We start from the raw sequence: 21,824 nt of genomic DNA on the forward strand, positions 1-21,824 counted from the left end.
GACAGGACGCACAGACCAAAAAAGGAAGTGTCGTAGGGCTCTGCCTTTCGTTCTACTGCTCGGCTGGAGAGAGGGAAACAACGGCACATACGGGGCCACTGGCCAGGAGGCACAGAAGAAAAGTCAGTCAGACAGCAGGCTCAGAGTGGGGCAGAATTCAGTGGTGTGGTGGGGGAGAGGTGAACAGCTCAGACCTGTCCTGGGTCCTTCTTCCTTTACTTACACTACATACTTCCCAAGGTCTCCTCTGCCCCGTGTTCGATCCCATCCCCCATGCCACCAGCTCAACTCCCCTTACAGCTAGCCCACCCTCCCATCCCCCATTCCTCTCCTCCCAAGAAACCTCCACCAGTTACACTCTGTAGGATCACAGCATAGATAGGGAAGGGCCATCAGATCAAAGTACCAGCAGCAACTGATACAGTGAGCCTCAACATTCCTTGGATGCCCACTGGCTTCTAAGCAGGCCCAGTGCCCACTGTAAGGTAGTGCCCCAACGTCACTCTTCCCTGCTGGAGATGCTGCCAAAAACATTTTTCTTCCTTCCCTCCCTGTGCGAAATAGAAGTCATGCTGAGTCATCGAATCAACCTTTGGAGAAAGAGCTGTGCCTCTGAAAGAGCGAGAGGCAACACCCACCCTCCAGCTAATGGTGGCCCACCAAGAGCTGGCTGTGGGCAATCAGTAGCCACACTGGCAGAAACCTGACTGCCAATAGCTGGAGGTAGCCACGCTTCCACGCTCAGGCAAAGACAGGGTTAAAATTCCAACCTCTGCCTACAATCCAGGAGGAAGCAGCAGCAGTGTTGTGAAAGCCAGCTGTACAAGGAGATCTCCAGCCACCCCCTTCTGATAAAACCAGGAGGGTCAATGCCTATTCGTTAGTCTAGCAAAGGAATTTGTATTGCTAAAAAGAGTGGCACAGGGGAGGCCTGGGGGAAAGGAGTTATTAATGACCTGTCAGGGAATGTGCTGTGTGCAAAGGTCTCGGAGTTAAGGAGAGATCAGACGCACTCTGCCAGGCGGGGGAGAGAAAGAATGAGCCACGAAAGAGAAGGGAGTAAAGACAGGCTGCAGGGAGGAAGGAGAGAATACAGTTGAATCTACTGCCTGTTAGCCTAGAGCCTCCCGGAGGCTGGCTCCTCCGCTCCCTCCCACAGCTAGTTCCAGCTCTTCCAGCCTTGTTAAATGAGTTACTGGGCTTAAAGGAAGCTACCAAGCTGAGAAGCTTGTAATATCAGCCCCAGCAGGAAACACATATTGGACACTTCCCTGGAGAGCCTTTAGTCCTAGCCACAAGATCAGAACTGTGCCAACTTCAGTGTGGTTGCAGCTAAACATGGCTGCTTTCACCTCATGAGAGAGGCCTTTTGCCTTGTGAGTATGGCAGGAGACAAACATCTGCACAGCACCACGGTCTCTGCACTGGTACCAGTAGTTTTCCAGGCTCCCACTACGCTACGAAGGAGATCTGCTTGGAACATGGGTCCAAGCTTCAGGTGCAAGAAGGAAGCTGCCTAAATCATCATCCCCAAAGCCGTTACTACAGCCTACCTGTATTGTGGTAGCACCTTGGAGTCCCAATCCTGACGCGAAGCCCAGTGCACACTGCACCGTACCACATATGAACAAAAAAGATGGTTCCTACCCCAGAGAATTACAGCCTGTCTCATATGGGTTCCAAACCACGTGCAGAGCCATACAACAAGGACACAGAGAAGCAGATTGTGTGGGGAGAGAGGGAACAAAGTGTTGTCACTTTTCAGGAGAGGGACCAGAATCTGTTGACTTGTACATTTCCTGCCTCTCACGCCCATCCTCCCCCAAAACAAAAACCCTCTTGCTTTTCACATCATTTCCCCCAGTTTAAAAAAACAAAACAAACAATGGTAGCGCTACATTGTCATGGGGAAAAACGTATTTGTGGTTCCAGTTCACATCTGGTTTGTGAGCAATTAGGATCTCACAGAATCTTTAATGTGAAAGCCCCCCATCCCCTCTCCATACAAAGGTGAAGTGCAAAAGCAGCCAGCATTCGCAAACGCTTGCTCCTGGCTGATTAGACACGGTAGAATAAGGCAGGCTTTTCCGCAGCTGGATTAGCACAGAAGGCAAGTTCAGGCCTGCTGGAGCTCTCTGATGATTTCAGCTCAAGGGAAGAAATCACAATGGATGAGTTTGAGGCCATTGGTGGGATGAGTTTAAGGCCTCAGCTGTGTCTCCAACAGGCCAGTTAGAACTAAAAGCATCATGCCCAGTTTAGCACAGTCAGTTATGTCTGCTCTGGAAGCACCAGCTGATATGAAGACAAACCAAACCAATAGCTGCACTTTTCTCCACACAGCTTCCATAGGGCAGCAGCCCATTGCACTCGGCACCGAACCACACATATTACTCTGGCAGGACCGGGTTATGTGCGTCATTCCCACGCACGCTGCACTGTACCTGACCTGGGACCTAGCTAAAGTCCACCCCGCTAAAGGTGCCTATTGCCTCGGGATCTAAGTGCCTCTAAGTAGAAGATTTCGCTTTCACTTTGTGATCTGTTCAACAGTCACTGCAGAACTCTCAGACCCTCTTCTCCCCTCTGCCCAAAAAGGAAAAGGGTCTTACCTCAATGTGTCCAGCTACAGCCTTTCTACAGGGGTGGAGTGGCTGTATGTGAAGTCACCTCAGCTCTTCAGGAATCTGAGACACAAATAAAGTGAAAGGTTACCACAGAGTTCTCAACATGCTGCTCACTGCATGCCCCATAGGCAGTGATGCTTCCTGGGCACCTTCCCAGCACAGATAGCCCCAAGCTTGCAGCTTTCAGTACTCCAGCTTGAGATCAGTTTCACACCTCCTCCCTTCACCCCCGCCCTCCCATGAAGGGGGCTTCCCATCAGCCTCCCCATCTGGCCAAGAGGAGCTTATGGGAAGGGCTAATCAAAGCCAGGGAGGCTGTGATCTCCACCCTCCTCACCTTCCCCAAGAACTTTCTAGCTTGGTGGGTCTCTGAAGTCCACAACAGCCAGCCAACTTCTGCCTCTCTGATCAGTCATGTGTAAAGAGGGGACGATTCTCCGCTCCACTTCATCAAGATCAACAGGGTAAGGAAGGGGAGGTTGTCTGTGGCAGCCCAGGGCTACCCAACGCAAGCGTCTGCCTGAATGGGTGTCTGCATTGTCACCAGTGTAAGAAACTGCTCCCTGCATGAGCCAGGTGGGCCAGCGCAGTACCCAGAGCTGCTGGGTCTCTTCAGAGGAACTGTGGGTTTCATCTCAGAGCGTTTAGACACAGATCCGACCCCACCCCGCAACTAGCCTACACAGAGCAGCCTGAGCAGCCCTGTGCACGGATGCAGGTTTCCTACTGGGCAGGCTGGGCAAGGACATCATAGTGCTTGTGAGAGATGCCGCAAGTCCTGCCCCCAGAGAGAGCACAGGTAGCAGCAGAGCAGATAGGCCCAATATGCCATCCCAAACCCCTGGGTGAACTGGAGGCTCAGGTCTTAACTGGTTTCTACCACCTAGCTTCCATTTGTTGACCATGCTCAGGCTCTTGGACCCCTTTCGGCTGAATTTATTCTAGTTTGAAAGCAAATCCTTTCAGAAGTGTCACCAGTACTCTCACAGACATGGTGTGTGTCCAATCTCATCATTTCCACAAAGGTCACTCCCTGGAGTAGTCATTAGTTGGAATTCCACTTTCAGGGAGTTATTCCTCTAATCCTCACCCCCCAACAGGGGCACAAAGAGTTAAAAAAATAAATAAATCCACAAGTCACTCATTTTGTACTTCTATAGCAGCTTTCAGAAGATCTCAAAGCACCACACACCTCTTCAATCCACAGGAGAGGAGGGGGGATATACAGAGAATATTTAAGCTACCCTGAAATGCAGCCACTTCTGGGGTGAACACAGCAGCTATAACAATGCTCAACAATTTAAAACTTAGTGGAGGTACAACACCACTACCTATATGAAAATTTAGGGGAAACTCAGACTATAACTACTGAATTTGGGGTTTAGCTAGGGCAACATCTTTACTCAAAGTGCTATGGGATCTTTTGCCATGAGAAAATGGCCAGGCCCATGATTTCACATTTCATCCAAATGACAAAACCTGTATAAAAAAAAAACTAGTGTAGACAAAGCCAGGAAGTGCCATTTATGTTAGCAATGGCGAGTGCACTAGAATAGATCAGTCACTGGTGTATTTAACTTGGCTCAGAGCTGGGCTCAATACCAGTGGCTGCCTGTATGTTTTACCTGGGAACTCCCACTAGCAGAGCTGCACAGGTCAAAGGTTTTAGAAAGAATCAGTGTAGACAAGGACCAAATGAGAGCACACAGTGATCCTGAGCATCTAAGATTGCCTTTGAGATCTTCCATAAAAGACCTGACCCAGCCCCCGCTTAGCTGGAGAATTAAAAGGATCCCAAGACAAGGGGGTATGGCAAAGGCTAAAGTCGGGGGATTTTTGTTTTTGTTTTTTAATATTCTGTTGCACTGGGGTGGATATGAAAAAAAAAAAGGATTTTATTGCCAGGATCTATGCAGACCCAGCCAACCAAACATCTCCTCCCAGTCCCACTGGGGTATTTTGGCTGGCAGTTTGAGTACGTTGGTTAACATGCTGCAGATGCTCTACAGTGCAGTTTGATATCTCTCCCTCCTCCCTGCTAATAAGTTTTGACACTATTTTTAGTGAGGTTGATTAGGATAACAAGCAGCATTTGATTGACAGCTCTCTAAGACAAGAACAGTTTGTAATTTGTACTTGACTAATATTTGCTAGAAATAATTGCACAGCAGGATGCATGGATTTCAAGTTAGTGTCTCAACTCAGGATTGCAGTACATACAAATAAGATTCCCTTCCCACATCCATACTCCACTGCAGTTGACAGGTCTTCGGAGGCTGCATCCCTTGGCTCTGTCTGATTCCGTTAGAGCCACAGTGAAGTTCTGGAAAGGGAAACTTCCTAGTTGCACTTTTTTTGGCTGATGCTTAGTATTTTATTTTTAAAGACAGTATTACAGTTTCACTGTATTTAGCAAGATGGTTGACTAGTCTGAATCACATTACAAAAAACCCTCATGGCTTGAGCTGATCAGCGTGTCGGATCTGATGACGTGCCACCAGTGAATGAGGTGATATTAAAAAAATTCCACCAAGACACCGAAGAAAAAGCATCCATGGGAAAAGAGATGGATTACAGGTCTGGTCGGGAAGATAGGCAAGGTAGTAACAATTCAGGCACTGGACTAGGACTCTAAAGATTTGGAGTGAAGTCCTAGCGCCACTGAAGTCAGTTGGGCCAGGATTTCATCCTGGGTTCTATACCCATCTCTGCCACTGACCTGCTGTGTGACCTCTTGCAAGTTACTTCCCCTCAGTTTCATACCCTCCTACCCTGCGTCTCTTGTCTGGATTGGTAACTCTTTGGGGCAGGGGCTGCCCCACACCAAGTCCATTCAGTGCCTCTAGGTGCTCCTGTGGTACACAATATTACTAAGGGTGAGAGGACGGCAAAGGAAGGAAAAAAGTTACAGTAGAGAATATTGAAAACCCTAGACGAGCTGAACAACACCTCCCACCCCAGCACTGCTGAAGCCTCTACATGAGTACATAAGTATTGCCTACACTAGCTTTCCATGGTCTCTCTTTGTTTGGCATCAGCCACAGTGGGAAGTGTTTGCGAAGTTTGTCTAGCATAGACCAGGCTAATCATGTTCTGGAAGCGGACATCCTTAGTGCCTCTAACTCCTGGGTTAGGTGGGCTCACTCCAGGGCAGATGGTAACACCTTTTCAGAATTTCCCTCTTACTAGCATTGCACTGTCCACTCTTTACAGGTCAGGTTGGAGGTGTGGAAACAAATTTTTGCACCATCCTGTCTGGGGATTTCGAGAAATTATGGACTCTTCTTTAGGCTCAGAGGAAGCCAGTGTACAGAATATTGCTTTGTGTATCTATGGTGCCAAGTGACAAAAGCCCATCCCAAGATCTCAAAGCACTGGAAAAAGTTCCCCCTCCCCCTTTTTTTAAAAAACAGAAGGGGAAACAGAGGCAGTGAAATTACTTGCCCAAGGTCACACACTACATCAATGGCAGAGTTGGGTTCAGATCAGCACCCACGGCCCTTGAATTCAGCCCAGCAGCTGTCCACTAGACCATGCCACAGATGTAAACTGGTCTATGTTGAACTTGAAAGACCTCCATTCTAATTAGGGATGGTTGATAGGCAGAGCAATACTAACAAATAATGCACGCACGTCCCTAGCACCTTCCACCCAAGGATCTTAAGCACTTCAAACTAGCGGATTAGTCACCACCACCAGGTTTAAGCACGATCCACATTTTACACAGAAATCTACTGAGGCACAGACAGGTTAAGAGACTTGCCCAATATCACAGTAAAGCAGTGATGGCGCCGGGATTAGAACAGGCAGTAGCCCAACTTGAGTCTCATGCTCTAACCAGACAGACAACCATGCTACCATCCTGCCTGGCATTAAGACATCAGAGCCTGCTCTGCCCATCTTTACTCTGCCAAACAGTGGCAGCTTGCAATCCCCTATTCAAGAGGCTTAAAACAGCCAGCTCCCATAGACACTGTTGGAGGAGCAGGAGGGAAGCGAGATACCAAGTAGCGAAGGAGTTCATGATCCATGAGAATTGCCCTTTCCTTGGAGCTCTGTAGCATTTTCCAGCAGCCAAGAGGAACATTTCCCTAACGTCCAGTTCCAGGTTTTCACCACAGCTCTTCCCTCCATCCACTACCCTCCGCCCACCCCAAGCTGTGGCACTGATTAAGACCAAACAGGGGGGAGGGAGCTGGAGGGGGAAGCAATGGATAAGCTGAGACATGCAATTCCTGCCCTCAGGAGACAGACCAAGACAGATCTTAGCAAATGGCCTCCACGCCCCCCCCAAAAAAAGCAATTAAAAACAAGGCACTCCACTGCGTAGTTCAGCTTGGTTCAGATCATGGTGCTTAGACAGCACTTCCTCCTGCCCTCCCCCTGGCTTCATCCATGGCAAATCTGGAAGGCTGTGGGGTTGTTAATTGAATGAGCCACAGGACGTGAAAAGAAAGCGTTGGCATATGGAGAGTAAAAATTAACTGTCTGGGAACGCCTCCAGACCTGGCCAGCGCTGCTTCCACTCCTTTGGATCGGCCAGCCCAGAGGCCCCGGAGCGGCTGGCGTTTCGGTTTGTGCTCTGCATCCCATCTGCAAGCCCATCACCGCATTTGTTCTAGAGAGATTCCGTACACGTGGCATGGAGCTTCCCGCCAAGGAGATGGACGCACTGAGCTGTATTGTGCGCTCCCCTCCGACAGGCTATGGGAGCAATGGTTATAGCCCCAGGAAGGAGAAATGGTGGAGAGGGTGAGAAAAAGAGCACTTTGAAGTGAAGATCTCACTAGCAAATCCATGGCCATTAGCTAGGTGTGTTGTGGTAGCACTTAGGAGCCTCAGTCATGGTCCAGGACCTGCACAAACATGAACAAGGCAGTCTCCACCCCAGAGAGCTTGCAAGAGACCCCAGGTGGATGCAGACACAGCGGAACCTAGAAGTTCTGGTGTGCAGCATGCGGATAACGGTCACCAGTGGGGTCAAAGCTTCCTGCTCCAAAGCAGTACCCCTGCCACCTGAACCTAGGGGAATCTCCACTAGCTGGTAACAGAATGGGGCCTATGGCACAGTCAAGAGGGCAGCAGTCTGCACTCACACACTACAGCATGTATTCATCATGGGGCGAGAGGCTGGCTAGGTGCCTACGGGTCTCATCTGGTGCCTCCTACAGAGCCCACAGGGAAGAGAGAATTTCCCGTACAAGTTGAGAGCCACCCCACGGTGGAGCAATGAAAGGGAGAGTCTCCCAGCAGTTTATACTGACCCAGGATCTCCTGCCCTGAATTTCCCCTGGAGCTGCTACTCCACGAGTTTAAAAGGGGCAAGAGAATGACCCCAGTGACTTACATCTCCCTTGGCAGAGTGACACTTCACCAGCTGCAGCCCGAGGAAATCCAGCTGCATTGAAGCCAGCCTGTCTCCTTGAGAAAGACTCGCCCGCCCACCACTCCCAAGTAGAGAGGCTCCTTGTACCCAAATATCTCAAGGCCAGAGTGCTATCAGTGTGGCTTTTACAGCTTTCCAGACTGGTGGTGGAGGGGAAACAGTCTCCTTTCCAGAAGGGCTAAGGAGGAGAGAGAGAGAGACAGACAGACCATGTTACCAGACCAAGATCTGGAGATACCACATTCTTGTTTCTCTTACAGGAAAGCAGAGGCCTTGGGAAATAGTGTCATCAAAGCAAAAGTCCCAAAGCACTAGGAATGGTGGGGATTAGGCCCCATAAAGGATGGGATCATGCTCCTCCCTTTGGGGTACTGTACCTAGAGCAGCTAAGCTTACTGTACCTAAGAGGCCGGGGGCGTGAATCCTAGCACTAAAAGAACAGGAGGACTTGTGGCACCTTAGAGACTAACCAATTTATTTGAGCATGAGCTTTCGTGAGCTACAGCATCCGATGAAGTGAGCTGTAGCTCACGAAAGCTCATGCTCAAATAAATTGGTTAGTCTCTAAGGTGCCACAAGTCCTCCTGTTCTTTTTGCGAATACAGACTAACACGGCTGTTACTCTGAATCCTAGCACTAGTATGCGGATCCTATGCATAACATGAAAACCCTCTCCCCTCATTACTGGCAAGTGCAACCTGTGCCTTCAGCCTATGCAGAACTGAAGCTTTCTGCTAACCAAAAGTCCATGTTTCTAGCCCCCAAGGGTTGCCAGAGACACTTTATATATGGGAGCCAGGTGTGAACGGATGTAGCATTGCCTTCCTGAATCAGCAGATAAGCAGCTCTAGTGCCTCTACTGCAGCCTGGGAAAGCTCTGAGCAGCAGCAGAGTGAAACCTTACCAATGTCTTGCTGTTGTCATGGCTGCTATTCAGAAGAACCCTGTAGGCAAAGGGTCAGTTCCACTTGAAACTAAACACCCAGCAGTAGCTAAAGCAGGCACTGGAGATGACCTCTAAAATGCCACGGCATTAGCAAAGACACCGCCTATTACAGCAGCCAGGGAGTGCGAAATAGAGATGGAGAAACCCTCTGCCCTCCCCAGGGCTGAGGAGATCAGGGAATGAGACCACCCTCAACCTTTCCAGTTGTTGGGAGACAGTGGGCGGAGAGGAAGTTTTTGAGTTAGCACACACTTGCTAGCCCCGAAGAGGATGGAGCCCCCAGTCAGGGTCCAGGGCCAGCACCCTGGTAAGAACTGCAGCATCTCCAGAGGTGAAAGTAAGCCGGAATGCCCCGGCACAGCGTACCGGTAAGAGCCCGTGCGCCGTACCGGGACCGCCTTTCCCAGAGGGCAGTTTAAAGCCCTGGGGTAGCAGCGGTGGCAGCGGCGCTGTGGCGGGGATTTAAAGGGCCCCAGAGCTCCAGCCCCCACTACCCTCCCCCACCGGGTCCCTTTAAATCCCCGCCTGAGCCCTGCTTCCCGAGCCCTGGGGTAGCAGTGGCAGGGATTTAAATGGCCCTGGAGCTCCAGCCTCCGCTACCCCAAGGCTTGGGCAGTAGGGCTCAGGCGGGGATTTAAAGGGCTCAGGGCTCCAGCAGAGCCCCAGGCCCTTTAAAGCTGTGCCAGAGCCCAGAGGTACCGGTGGCAGCCGGGAGCCCCCAGGGCTTCTCAGTGATTTAAAGGGCCCAGGGCGCCGCCGCGGTAGTGGCAGCCTGAGCCCTGGGCCCTTTAAATCGCCCCCGAGCCCCGGGGCTCCCAGCCGCCTCTGCAGCGGGTAGCTTGGGGGTGATTTAAAGGGCCCCGGGCTCCCAGCCACCACTACCACAGCTGGAGCCCTGGCCCTTTAAATCAAGATTTAAAGGGCCTGGGGATTTAAGGCCCTGCCTCTTCCGGTTGAGGCCACGCCCCCTGCTCAGGACTCCGGCATACCGGTAAGTCCTCTAACTTACTTTCACCCCTGAGGATCTCCCTCTTGCCCACAGCTTTTTTGTGAGGGGATGGAGAGAAAAGAGAGACTTCTCACAAAGGCAGAGATTGCCTCTGGATAGAGCTGGCTGGGAATTTGACAAACTCCTCTTCACTGAAAAGTGTCAATTCTTCCACACTGAAATTGACCCTGTTTCACAAACAAACCATCAGGTGACTTGGAAACTTTTTGGAAAGGAAAACGTCAAAATGGGAGGCTTTGACAGCTTGGTTTTCTAGTGAATGACTTCATTTTGAAACTTCAGTAAATTAGACTAAAAAATAAAAGCAGAGATGTTTTTATTGATCCAAATTAAAAGCTTATTTTTGGATTTTCAGTGTGAGGTTGAGAGTTTGTGTCTCAAATTTGAATGGTTTCAGATATCTCAAGATGTTCACAGGATGGGAAAATAATTTCTAGCCCAGCTCTACCCCTGTACAGTAGGCTCTGGCTAATAGGAGCAGCTTCAGCTCTTTGGTTAACTGATGTCTGGGAAGTTTTGAGCACTGATCAGCTGGCTGTAATGCTAAAGTCACATGCTGGAATACTAAAATTCGAGCAGTTACATCCCCCTGTCGCCACATCCCTGGGATGGGAGATGCGGAAAGAGAACAGAGTGCGTGACTACTAGTTAGGCCCTGTTCAGAGCCTAATTCTGAAGGCAAGTACAGACAGTCAAACTGAGACAGGCTTTCCCTTCAATGGTTTGCAATACCAGAGGTTAATAAATGCCTCTGCCGCATGCCAGACTAAGAAGGGAGTTTTTAGGCTGGCAAGAGGGACAGAGGGGACTATGGCTATATTACACTACAAGTGCTATGTAGACATTTCCTACACCGCAGAAGGAGGTTTTTACGGTCACTGTCAGTAATCCAGCTCCCTCAGTGGCCATGGCTAGATGAGTGGAAGAATTCTTCCATTGATCTAGCCACATCTACGCTGGGGTCCCGGGGTAGCATAGCTCTGGCTCTCTGGGGTGTGAATTTCCCCACCCCAAGGAATGCCATAGCTAGGTTGATCTAAATTTTAAGTGTAGTCCAGGTCTCCATGGAAGAGCGAGTGAAAGTACAAGTCTTACAAGTCAGAGTCTGAGGCAACAGATTGGGGGCAGGGCGGGGGGAATGGTATTTCTCACCCACACTCTCAGCATGCAAGAACTATGCAAGAGAGAGTTCCAAATGTTGCTTGGCTGATCTCTTCTGTTCCATCCCTAAATCTTGAACTTTTGCCTGTTTGGGTCTCAGTCTTCGCAGAAGAGGCCAGAAGAGAGAATTGCCTGGAGCAACTCTAGCCTGTCAAAGTGGACAGTGTGTAATTAAAGGGCAGGATTTCCGATTACAGGTTGGCATGGTGCCAATCCCCCCAGTGTAGCTCTTACAACATCCAAGGCAGTGGCTCCAAGGCAAGAGACATTTTTAGGTCTTCTGGTCTTGCAGGCCATTTGTTAGGGGGAAGTGTTGCAACTGGAAACTTGCTATCCTGTTCCAGAATGCAGTTGGGGTTAACAGCTTTCAGCATCAGTCCCTAACATTTCAGGGTCTCTCACCTGCCATGAAGACATCCGAGTGCTTGGAGTCAAAGACATTGGATGGTTCTCAACTAAATGCTTGTATCTAAGCTGCTGCCAAGACCTTTGGGCAAGTTTAGATCCACACTTTGCAGCCCATAACCAGGGGAAGGGCCACACCAGCCCCATCACAGTAAGAGACAAAACCGCATGATAGGTCAAAGGGTTCTCATGCCAGAGTCATCTGTAGAGTGGGTTGTTCCCAACCTCTCGTGCATCATCATGATGGCTAGCTCAGTCCAACAGGAAGGATAGGCCAATAGTTAATTTGCTGCCTGGGTCTTGGAGACCTGGTTCAATTACCTGCTCCACGACAGACTTCCGACGTAGCCTTGGACAAGTCATTTAGTCTCGGTGTCTCAGTTTCCCAAAATGGGGAGGACTAGCACTGCCCTGCCTCCCAGGGGTATTGTGGGGATAACCGCATTATAGATTGTGAGGCCCTCAGTTACTTTGATGATAGAGGCCACGCAAGTACCATAAATAGAAGATCACATTGCCTCACTAGGCACACGGGGCTGATGAGACTCCACTCTGACCTTGTCAACTGACTGGCAGGGATGCAAATCTGTGCCAAGAAACATTACAAACCACGTCATGATGTTCACAGCATGGCCAACCCCAGGCATTCAAAAAATTCATGAGTCAGGCCCCAAAATACCACAAGGTGTTTAGAGGAAAAATTGCTTCTTTCTCTTTGCACGCTACAGACTCAGACCCGAAGGCACTCAGGGCACATACCAGCTTTTCTCCAAAACCATAACGGGCTAGAAACTTTATTTTTCAAATGCAAGGTGATTCGGGGAGACTCTGCTGACTCCAGGAGCTAGGGCTTAAAGAACACACCAAACATTACAAGGCTCACAAAGCCGCAAAGGTGGGCCACAGGGAGTTAAACAGCCAGCTTCCTTATGAACCCCACCATTCCCTGTGCTGCTGCCTGGAGCGAGAGCTCTGCTTTCGGTAATGTTCAGCAGTTACCCAGCGAAGATGCGAGTGAAGGAACTCCATTCATTAGTCATTCCTGGCAATGCAGCTTTCCTCCCCCATCCCTCTTAATCCAGCTAAAATTTCTCCAAGATAAAAGAAATAGACAGGGTGGGGGAATATGGTAAATTACGCTCCTGGAGCTGTCTCACCTCCCACAAGACCCAGACTAGTGTATTAAAGACCCAGACCCCACCCACCAGTCCTGTCAGCTCCTGTTAAATTTAAAACCATCTTAATGAAAGCTACATAGCCAAACCTAGCAGGGGCCAATGGGTTATGGAAAGGGATAATTAAAATTAAACAAGCAAATTCACTCTATCCCCTTCCCCACAGAGGGAGAAAGAGGGGCATTCAGAAATGGGAAGGAATTAAATGCCTTAAAAAAATAAGACTGAAGATTGAATCAAGAGTTTTGGATGCTTTATCTGACTAAGCAAACCATGAGCACAAACACACACAAATCTGCATAATCAGGCAGCAACAGATTGGAATCTTCCTCTATTGCATGAGCAGGTGTCGTCTTTGTAGGTTCTGGGCCAATCCTGGCAGTTATTTTGGCTTGTCAAGTAAGTTATGAAACTACTTGCCTAGGCAGGCAGGGTTCCATGTAAGTTATCTGTAAACACCCAGCACTGACTGCAATTGGCAGAGACCCAAGTGAAAACAAGAGGCAGGGAAACATGCACTATCCTAGTCTGGAGGAGGGTTCCTTTCCCAGCAGGAATTTGTGGAATGAGAGTCTCAAAGCATGGGCCAGGTGCGTAAGACTCAGAGGGAGAGGAAAGGGCTTTGAGGGGCTCATAGGAATTTTATTGTATGCAATATTGCCAAGCCCATACAAGCAAAGATTATTAGCTCAGACCCTAAAGGTCATGACATTTAAAAAACCTGGGGGATGCTTTCTGCTTTTTGAGCCCTTAGGGGTTAGAATCCTAGTAGGGACGGCAAGGGGCATCTAGTCTAACCCCCTGCCAAGTTGCAGGATTTGTTGTGTCTAAACCATTCAAGACAGATGGCTATTCAGCCTCTTTTTGAAAACCTCCAGTGAAGGAGCTTCCATAACTTCCCTAGGCAGTTTGTTCCAGGGTTATGTTTTGAGCTTTACTCCACAACCATGCAGGCTAGAATTTTTAGGGGTTTGGGGGCGGGGGGGAAGAGGCAGGAATACAAGATTCTCATATCCCATGACTCCAGGAGCTGGGTGTTTTTTGTTGGTTTGTTTGTTTGTGTTTAAGAGCTCTGGGTGGCTGGGGCTTGCACAGAAGGGCTGTGCACACCTGGGAAGCAAGGATAAAGGGGACAGCTGGAGCCCCGCCATCGCATTCCCTCCCCGCCCCCCCAAAAAAACCACAGTTGGGAGAGAGGGGAAGAAATATCTTCAGCCTCTCACTCGAGGTAGGGGGCAGCATCGCTTCCTGTCACAGTGTCAGGGCAGCTGACGCAGGCCCAGGTTACAGTGACAGCCGTCTGTCACTGCCTCTGTTTCTTTCCCCCCTGGCTCCCAGCCCTGGGAAGGGATCTGGCAGCTGCAGATACAGGGGAGGGACCAATCGGCTCTCTTGCTGAGCCACAACGTCTGCTTGCAAAAATCCCAGACGTTGCCTCTTATTTGAAAAAGCCACCCAGCCAGAGGATCAAAAAAGAGGCAATGTCCAGGAAAACCCATATGTACAGTAACCCTACCCAATCCCTTTATGTCTGAAAAAAATCAAGCCCCTTTACAAGGAACCTGAAGTTGGGTCCCCAAAGTAATTTTTGAAAATTTAGGCCAGGGGTTATAAACCCCACAAGTGCCAAGGAGGGTCACGTAACCAGGGAAGCTGCTGTACTGTGCACAGCTGTTTGGAGAGCTCACAACTACTACACTCGGAGCAGAACGCTCGGCGAGAGAACTTGTCAGGATTGGCGAACACCGAGCACACACCCTGGCACGCCTGTGCCTTTCTCCTATGTTAAACACAGCGTTACATACCATCTTGATATTTGAGACATAATCTTGAGTGACGAGTGGCTGATTCCCACCTCAGACACCTGACTCACCAGCTTTTTAAAAACAGGCCTTGCCCAGACTTGCCGATTCCTCCTTGTACTTCATGCTGCAATCAGCCATAGGGGTCAAAAAAAAGATAGTGGGTAAATACAACTGACCCCAAAACTCTGGGGCAGAGGGGAACCACTCCCTACCCCCAGATTATTCCCAGTGGTGGAGAAAGCCAGACGGACATTAATGCTACCCCAGCTCTGTCAACACACCTTTGTAACGGGCCCATCCCCATCCCTGGGCAGAGCTAGCCAGTCTTGCTACACTGGAGATCCAGTTACATTAGGAAAATTATGTGCTGCGGACAATGGTTGTCAGCCACCGACACCCTGCTTACCCATCCCCTCAGGCGGGTGCTGAAAGCAGCCTCTAAATTGCTACTGTAGACATAACCAATCCCTTCTCAGAGAGCATTCACCGCCGCCGCCACACAAAGTCCATTGAAGAGCGCACAGAGATCGAGCCTATCCACGCTAGCCCCTGCAAGGAGAGCCTTTGCTAATGAACAGTCAACATCAAGCTACTTTTCTAGCACAGGCAGGGCATGAAGCCACTGGGGTTGGCTTGAGGCAGAGAACCACTGTGCACTAAGGAAGCCTTCCCTTTCATGTTGGTCTTACTCAGGGATTTGAATTCAGATCTGTAGAAGCAGAAGGCTAGTGTATCAGCCTTGTTTATCCAGTCCCACTCAAGGAGAGAAACTGATATTCTGCAGTCCTTTATAGTCACCACACAAATCATGGTTCTTCCCTCTGACCCGCAGCGACCGTTTGCCTCCTTTGTCTTTTGGTAGGCTTGCCCGAGCTCCTTAACTTTCACGCAGCACTGCTGTGTCTCCCTGCTATAGCCTCTGTCCAACACGCCCCGAGAGATTTTGGCAAATATATTTGCATTTCTTCTTTTGGATCAGAGTTCTGCCTGCATGGATTCTTCTCCCCATACAGCGATCAGATCCAGGGTCTCCCTTGAGCTCCAGCATGGACCGAGTTTGCAATTCTGGGACTGCATGGTCACCTATGCTGCTGAGTTCGCCATGCTGACCAAACAGGAAATGAAATTCAAAAGTTCCCGGGGCTTTTCCTGTGCACCTGGCTAGTGCATTGGAGTCAAAAGTGCTGTCCAGAGTGGTCACAATGGAGGACTCTGGGATAGCTCCCGGAGGCCAATACCATCGATTTGCGTCCACACTACCCCAAATTCGACCCAGCAAGGTCGATTTTAGTGCTACTCCCCTCGTCAGGGAGATGTACAGAAGTTGATTTTAAGAGCCCTTTAGGTCAATGGAACGGGGTTGGTTCTGTGGACAGGGTCATTTTTAAATGACCTAACGCAGCTAAATTTGACCTAACCCCATAGTGTAGACCAGGCCTCAGTCAATAGTCACCCTCGCCTTTAGAAGCAGCCCTCTTGCCACTGTTAAGTGCATACATGCAGATTAGAGATCACAGGAGATTCCATGACAGCTAGAAAACAAGCCTTCCTGGAATTGCTTCCAACATACCCAAGTACCTCCAACCCTCACTTAGAGTAGTCACAGAGTCTCTCCCCCTCCTCATAAGGGCCACCATACTGGTCGGACCAATGGTCCTTCTAGCTCAGTATCCTGCCTTCTGACAAAGGCTCATGCCAGATGTTTCAGAGGGAATGAACAGAACAGGGCAATGGAGTGACCCATCCTATCATCCAGTCCCAGTTTTGGCAGTCAGAGGCTAGAGACGCTCAGACTGTGGGATTGAATCCCTGAGCATCTTGGCTAGTAGCCATTGATGGACCTATCCTCCGTGAACTTATCTAATTCTCTTTTGAGCCCTTTGGCCTTCATAACACCCCATGGCAATGAGTTTCACAGTTTGACTGTGTGTTGCAAGGAGAAGTACTTCCTTATGTTTGTTTTAAGACTGCTGCCTATTAATTTCACCAAGTGACCCCTGGTTCTTGTGTTATGTGAAGGGGTAAATAACATTTCCCTATTCACTTTCTCTGCACCAGTCATGGTTTTATAGACCTCTATCATATTTCCCCCCCCACCCCAACCCCCTTAGTTATCACTTTTCCAAGCTGAACAGTCTCTGTCTTTTTAATCTCTCCTCACAGGGAAGCTGTCCCATACCAGTAAGTCATTTGTTGCCCTTCTCTGTACCTTTAATAATTCCAATATATTTTTCTGAGATGGGGCAACCAGAAACACATGCAATATTCATGATATGGGTGTACCATGGATTTACACAGTGGCATTATGATATTTTGTGTCTTATTAGCTATCCCTTTCCCAATGGTTCCTAACATGGTTAGCTTGTTTGACTGCCACTGTACATTGTGGATAGTTCTCTGAAAATATCCACTCAATGACTCCAAGATCTCTTTATTGAGCTGTAACAGTTAAATTAGACACCATCAGTTTGTATGTATAGTTGGAATTACGTTTTCCCAATGTGTATTACTTTGCACTTATCAACATTGAATTTCATCTGCCGTTTTGTCGCCCAGTCTCCCACTTTAGTGAGATCCCTTTGTAACTCTTCACAGTCAGCTTTGGACATGGCTATCTTGAATAACTTTGCCACCTCACGGTTCATAAATGGTCTGGAAAAGGGGTGAATATGGTGAACAGCACTGGTCCCAGTACAGATCCTTTGGGGACTTTGCTATTTACCTCTCCATTGTGAAAACTGACCATTTATTCCTGCCCTTTGTTTCCAGTCTTTAACTGGATGGTGATTAGTGAGAGGACTTCCCCTCTTATCCCATGACTGCTTAGTTTGCTTAAGAGCCTTTGGTGAGGAACCTTGTAAGGCTTTCTGAAAGTTCAGGTATGCTATATCCCCTGGACCACCCTTATCCACATGCTTGATGATTCCCTGAAAGAATTCTAATAGATTGGTGACGCATAATTTCCCTTTACAAAAGCCATATTGACTCTTCCGACACATCATGTTCATCTGTGTGCCTGATAAATCTGTTTTTCACTGTAGTTTCAGTCAATTTGTTTAGCACTGAAGTTAGGCTTACCAGCTTGTAACTACCAGGATCGCCTCTGGAGCCTTAAAAAAAAAAACAAAAACAAAAAACCCCCCACAATATTACATTAGCTATCCTCCAATCATCTGGTACAGAGACTGATTTAAGTGATAGGTTACAGCAGTTGTGCAATTTCATATGTGAGTTCCTTCAGAACTCTTGGGTGAATCCCACCTGGTCCTGGTGACTTATTACTGTTGAATTTCTCTCCTTTCAACAGAGTTCAGAGAGATGGATGGAACACTGGTGCTAAAGAGCAATGAAATAGTGGAAGCTAGGCCCTTGTGCCACTCAATGGCTCTTTGTGTGCACTTAACAAGGGGCTTGAAGATGGAAGATTTGATGCAATGGTTTTTGAAGGGGGAAGAGAGGCCCCTAAGGTCTCTATGTGCCAAGGTGCCAAGACTGAGCCCCTCATACTCTGTAGAGGATCAAGTCAGTGATCACTAAAGGGAATCCAAGGAGCTGGCTGTTGCCTAGACAGAGCTGCCTCCTTGCTCCCGCGTTTGCAGGGAAAGAAGCCATGAACTCTGCCCGATTTCAGTTCTACCAGGTCAGGCAACACTAACGCATTTTCCCAGCAAACTGCCAGGCTACACTGAAACGGCCCCCTGGGTGTTTCCCAGAGACTGTGTTTCCCTCCAGAGGGCTGTGTGCTGGCAAAGCAGTCTATGTGTAACACTGACAGACCCCAGTTGTCGGCGGGTGGGATCGAACCTAGGACCTCTGGAGCTATATGCATGAGCCTCTACTACATGAGCTAAAAGCCATACGGCCCTTAGCTGAGGCTATAGAGCAGACTCACTCTCTAAGTGGTCTCATGGGCCAGAACACCACACCCAGCATGTGTGTGGGTTACATATGCGAAGTGCACGCAGCCATGCAAGTTCTTTGCAGACACCAGCTAATCTAACCCACACAACACCCACATACGTGAGCCAGACACAACTAGATACCACCTAGGTGAGGAAGGTTAAGAGTAGGTGACGAGATAGAGGGAGGAGAGAGAAGAGGCTTTGCAGGGTGAGACAGTTACTAGGCATGGATTTTTGGAGGGTAGGAAAGGTGGGGAGTGGGAATTTCCCCCATCATCAAGCCAAGCAGTCTTTGGGCTTGAACCAGGAAGGCTGTAAAGTCACAAGCTTTGCTCAGAGTTCCAGGTCTGGACACACAACTGAACAATTTCAGCACAAAGCCAGGTGAAACTCAGCCACTTTGGCCAAGCCAGGAGTCGTTTTAGGGGTCTGAAGTGAAACCTGCCAGCCTGCCCAGTGATCCACAAGGATCTGAGTTTCACCTGCCTCATGACATTTTAAAGCAGACCCAGTTTCCTGCATTTCACTATGAAAACATTTTGCAGGGCTCTCTGCAAAGCCCAGCTGCCTGGGAACAGCTGACGGGCCAGCAAAGCTATCTTTAAAGAGCATCATCTCAGGAGACAGGCTTTAACAGCCAGGAGTGGGAAGCTATAAACCTGTCTAAGAGCAGCTCTGGAATGCCAGGAACAGAAGCGGCCCATTCAGACCACCAGAGAGCACAGACGCCGGAGGAAAAGCAGTGGGCCCGGGCCCTGCACTCAGGATCCTCTAATATGTAGCTACGTTTAGAAAAACCTCCATTTTGTTCTTGTTTCTCTTCTAGCCATTTCCTTTCCCCAGTTTTTGCCTTCCTAATAATGAGCTCCCATTCCCCATGTCTTCACGCCTCCAGGGCCTACCCAGCTCCTGTCACACCTCAAGCAGATGGTGCATGCCAGTAATGCCAGGGGTGCCACAAGTTTTCCAGGAAGAACAAGTGTGTGACTGGAAAACATACACAAACCTAGAGGAAAAGCAGGAAATGTGACCTGGGACCTTTAGCCCCAATGACATGTTGGTTACTGCAGGTCATTAGTCTAGTGCCTGAGGGGAGGGTTGAGGGCAGATGGCTTTAGAGCCTTTGTAACTGAGATTTTCATACCCAGTTGGTGGTGATTTGGACAGAGGAGGTGTCTCACCTCTGCTTCAAGTTCCAACCCTGTCACATTAGGTGAAAGAGCTAGAGAAGCATCAGTGGGCTCGAAACAGTCTCTGATCTGGCTAGGCAAGGATTCCCCCAGTGCAAGAGCTGCAGTGGACAGCCTTCCAAGGATGTCCTTGCAAGCCTTGGCCTAGGGAACTGCAGCACTGTTGAGATTCTGAGCAGCTGAGTCCTTAGGGCAGTCCAGGAGTAGTCCACACCGCACACAGGACACCCCTATTTCTCAGATACCAATGGGCACTCTTGTTGGCAGGGTTAGAGGCCACAGGTAGGCTAGGTTCTGGATTTGGGGCTTTCCTCTCCACTAGGCAGTCCTTATAGGGCAGGGCGAAGGTGCACAGATGGGTTGTGTCTGGGGAGGGAGCCCTCCCAACACCTGTTCAAAGAGAAAACCACAGATCTCAGGACTCAGATTTTGGCACTCTGTTCCCTTTAGAAAAGTGGTTCTCAAGCTTATTTGATCAGGCTCCCCTGTGGCTGCAGTCATTCAGCCCCTCCCCCCAAAGTACATATACCCCCACCCAGCTCTGAAGGCAGTGCCATGCCAGCGCCCCGTTGCCACCCTTACTTCTGCGCTGCTGCTGCCACCCTGGGGCAGATACCCTCCCGGTGAGGGACGGTGGGGCTCTGGCTGTCCCATGTATCCTGGCCTCCCAGGTGTGCAAAGTCCTTCTGTATAAACCCCGGACACCCAGAGCTCCTAAAAAAAAACCAAACCATGCACACACCTTATGCCTCCCTGGACACATTCCAGTGCCTCCCTTGAGAGGCCCACCCCATAGTCTGAGAACAGCTGTTTTAGAAGAAGGAATCTCCTGGTCACCATTCACACCAGACAGAGCACACTTCCTTGGTGAGGCGCCCCATCCCCCTCTCCCCAGAGTGGAGAAGCGGCACAGATAGCAGACCCAGGTTTTGGCACTTTCCACTAGCAGGCCCATGAGCTTTCCCAGCCCTTGTGGAAACACGCCCATCAGCAGGCTCTGGAACCATGCCCAGGGCACCTTTAGAAAGTCTGTCCACTCAAGGTCGAGAGAGGAAAGAAGAACATCAGTGCAAGCTTTGAGTTGAATACTGGTCCTCATGGCACATGGGGAAACTGCTGAAGCCCCAATGAGTTGTTACTGTATTTTACATGCTTGAGTGAGGTCACAGACATTCACCTGAAGTGGGGAGAGGGCTGGGGAGCAAATCCAGATGCAAGTTCCAAGCAAAGTGAGTTCAGTCATCTCAGCCCAGCCCAGAGCAGACACCCCATACCCCCCCAAACTTCACCAGCCAAAATGGGGTTATGCAAGATCCAGGGACCTTTCCTTCCTGCCACTTCTCCAGTCCTTCAGGTCAGGGGGCCACCTGCAAGAAAGACAGCACAGGGAAGTGTGCACTGCAGCTCAGTCAGCTGCACCACCAGGCCTGGGGATTTCAAAATAAAACAGAAGCACTTCCAGTTTCTGGCCATGGCAGTCTCTTCTCTGTCAGCGGCACTAGTATGCCAAGCAAGAATCTCACATGTGTGTGAAAAGCCAAGAGAAGTAACTCCATTCAATGCAACCCACATCATTTTGCTGGTGTCCACTGATGATGATTAGCATAACAATCATCTCACTGCACTCTAGTGCTCCCCCCATCTGTATCCAGGTGCTGTCTCATCTTAGGCGCAGGCTGTCAGCTCTTTGGGGGCAGAAACGGTCTTTTTGTTCTGTGCTAGGTACCGTACAGACACAAGGGGGTTCCGATCCCCAGTTAATGCCTCTTGGTGGTACTGTAACAATATTCCCTCCCTAGGAAGGGTGTTCAATTGCAGAGACCTCTTCTGCCCCTTTGCTCCTCCCAGGGAGCTGTGTGAACTGCGAAGCCTGAGAGCTTATAGCAGCCAGCCACACATTGAAATCAAACCCTGAATCACCTTGATCCAACACACGAGCGTAACTCTCTGTCGCTAGTAAAAAGTGACCTCATTTACTCCGTGCAGGCAGACCAGCTTCTCTCTAATTCACCAGTTCAAGCCTTCTTATCCCTCTCCTTTCATTTTAATGAAGCTTTTGTTGAGTGGAATGCATTCAGAGGGCAGGAAAGAGCTCCTTGAAGGCTGCACTTGATATTTTGAGGCCCTCATAGACAAGCTCTGTGGAGGAATCCTGCTGTGAGCAAATCTGGAGCATCTCCTCTTGCTGAAGGGCCGGACAATAGGGCTTTCTTTCCCC

At 49.4% G+C, this 21,824-nt stretch overlaps 1 protein-coding gene across 3 annotated transcripts in view; it reads right to left on the reverse strand.

Moving 5' to 3' along the window:
- Nucleotides 1-21,824, reverse strand: part of SRC (SRC proto-oncogene, non-receptor tyrosine kinase) — a 72,318-nt gene that overhangs the window by 35,599 nt on the left and 14,895 nt on the right. For 2 of the 3 annotated variants that reach the window (XM_084645553.1, XM_084645555.1), the window contains exon 2: nt 2,613-2,687. The gene's annotated coding sequence lies outside the window, so the exon portion shown is untranslated. Of the gene's footprint in view, nt 1-2,612; nt 2,688-2,964; nt 3,669-21,824 lie in introns of those variants that run through there. The other variant, XM_084645554.1, reaches the window with a different exon arrangement.

Source organism: Lepidochelys olivacea (genome assembly GCF_965140295.1).
Source record: "Lepidochelys olivacea isolate rLepOli2 genome assembly, chromosome: 13".
In the NCBI taxonomy this organism is placed as follows: Eukaryota; Metazoa; Chordata; order Testudines; family Cheloniidae; genus Lepidochelys; species Lepidochelys olivacea.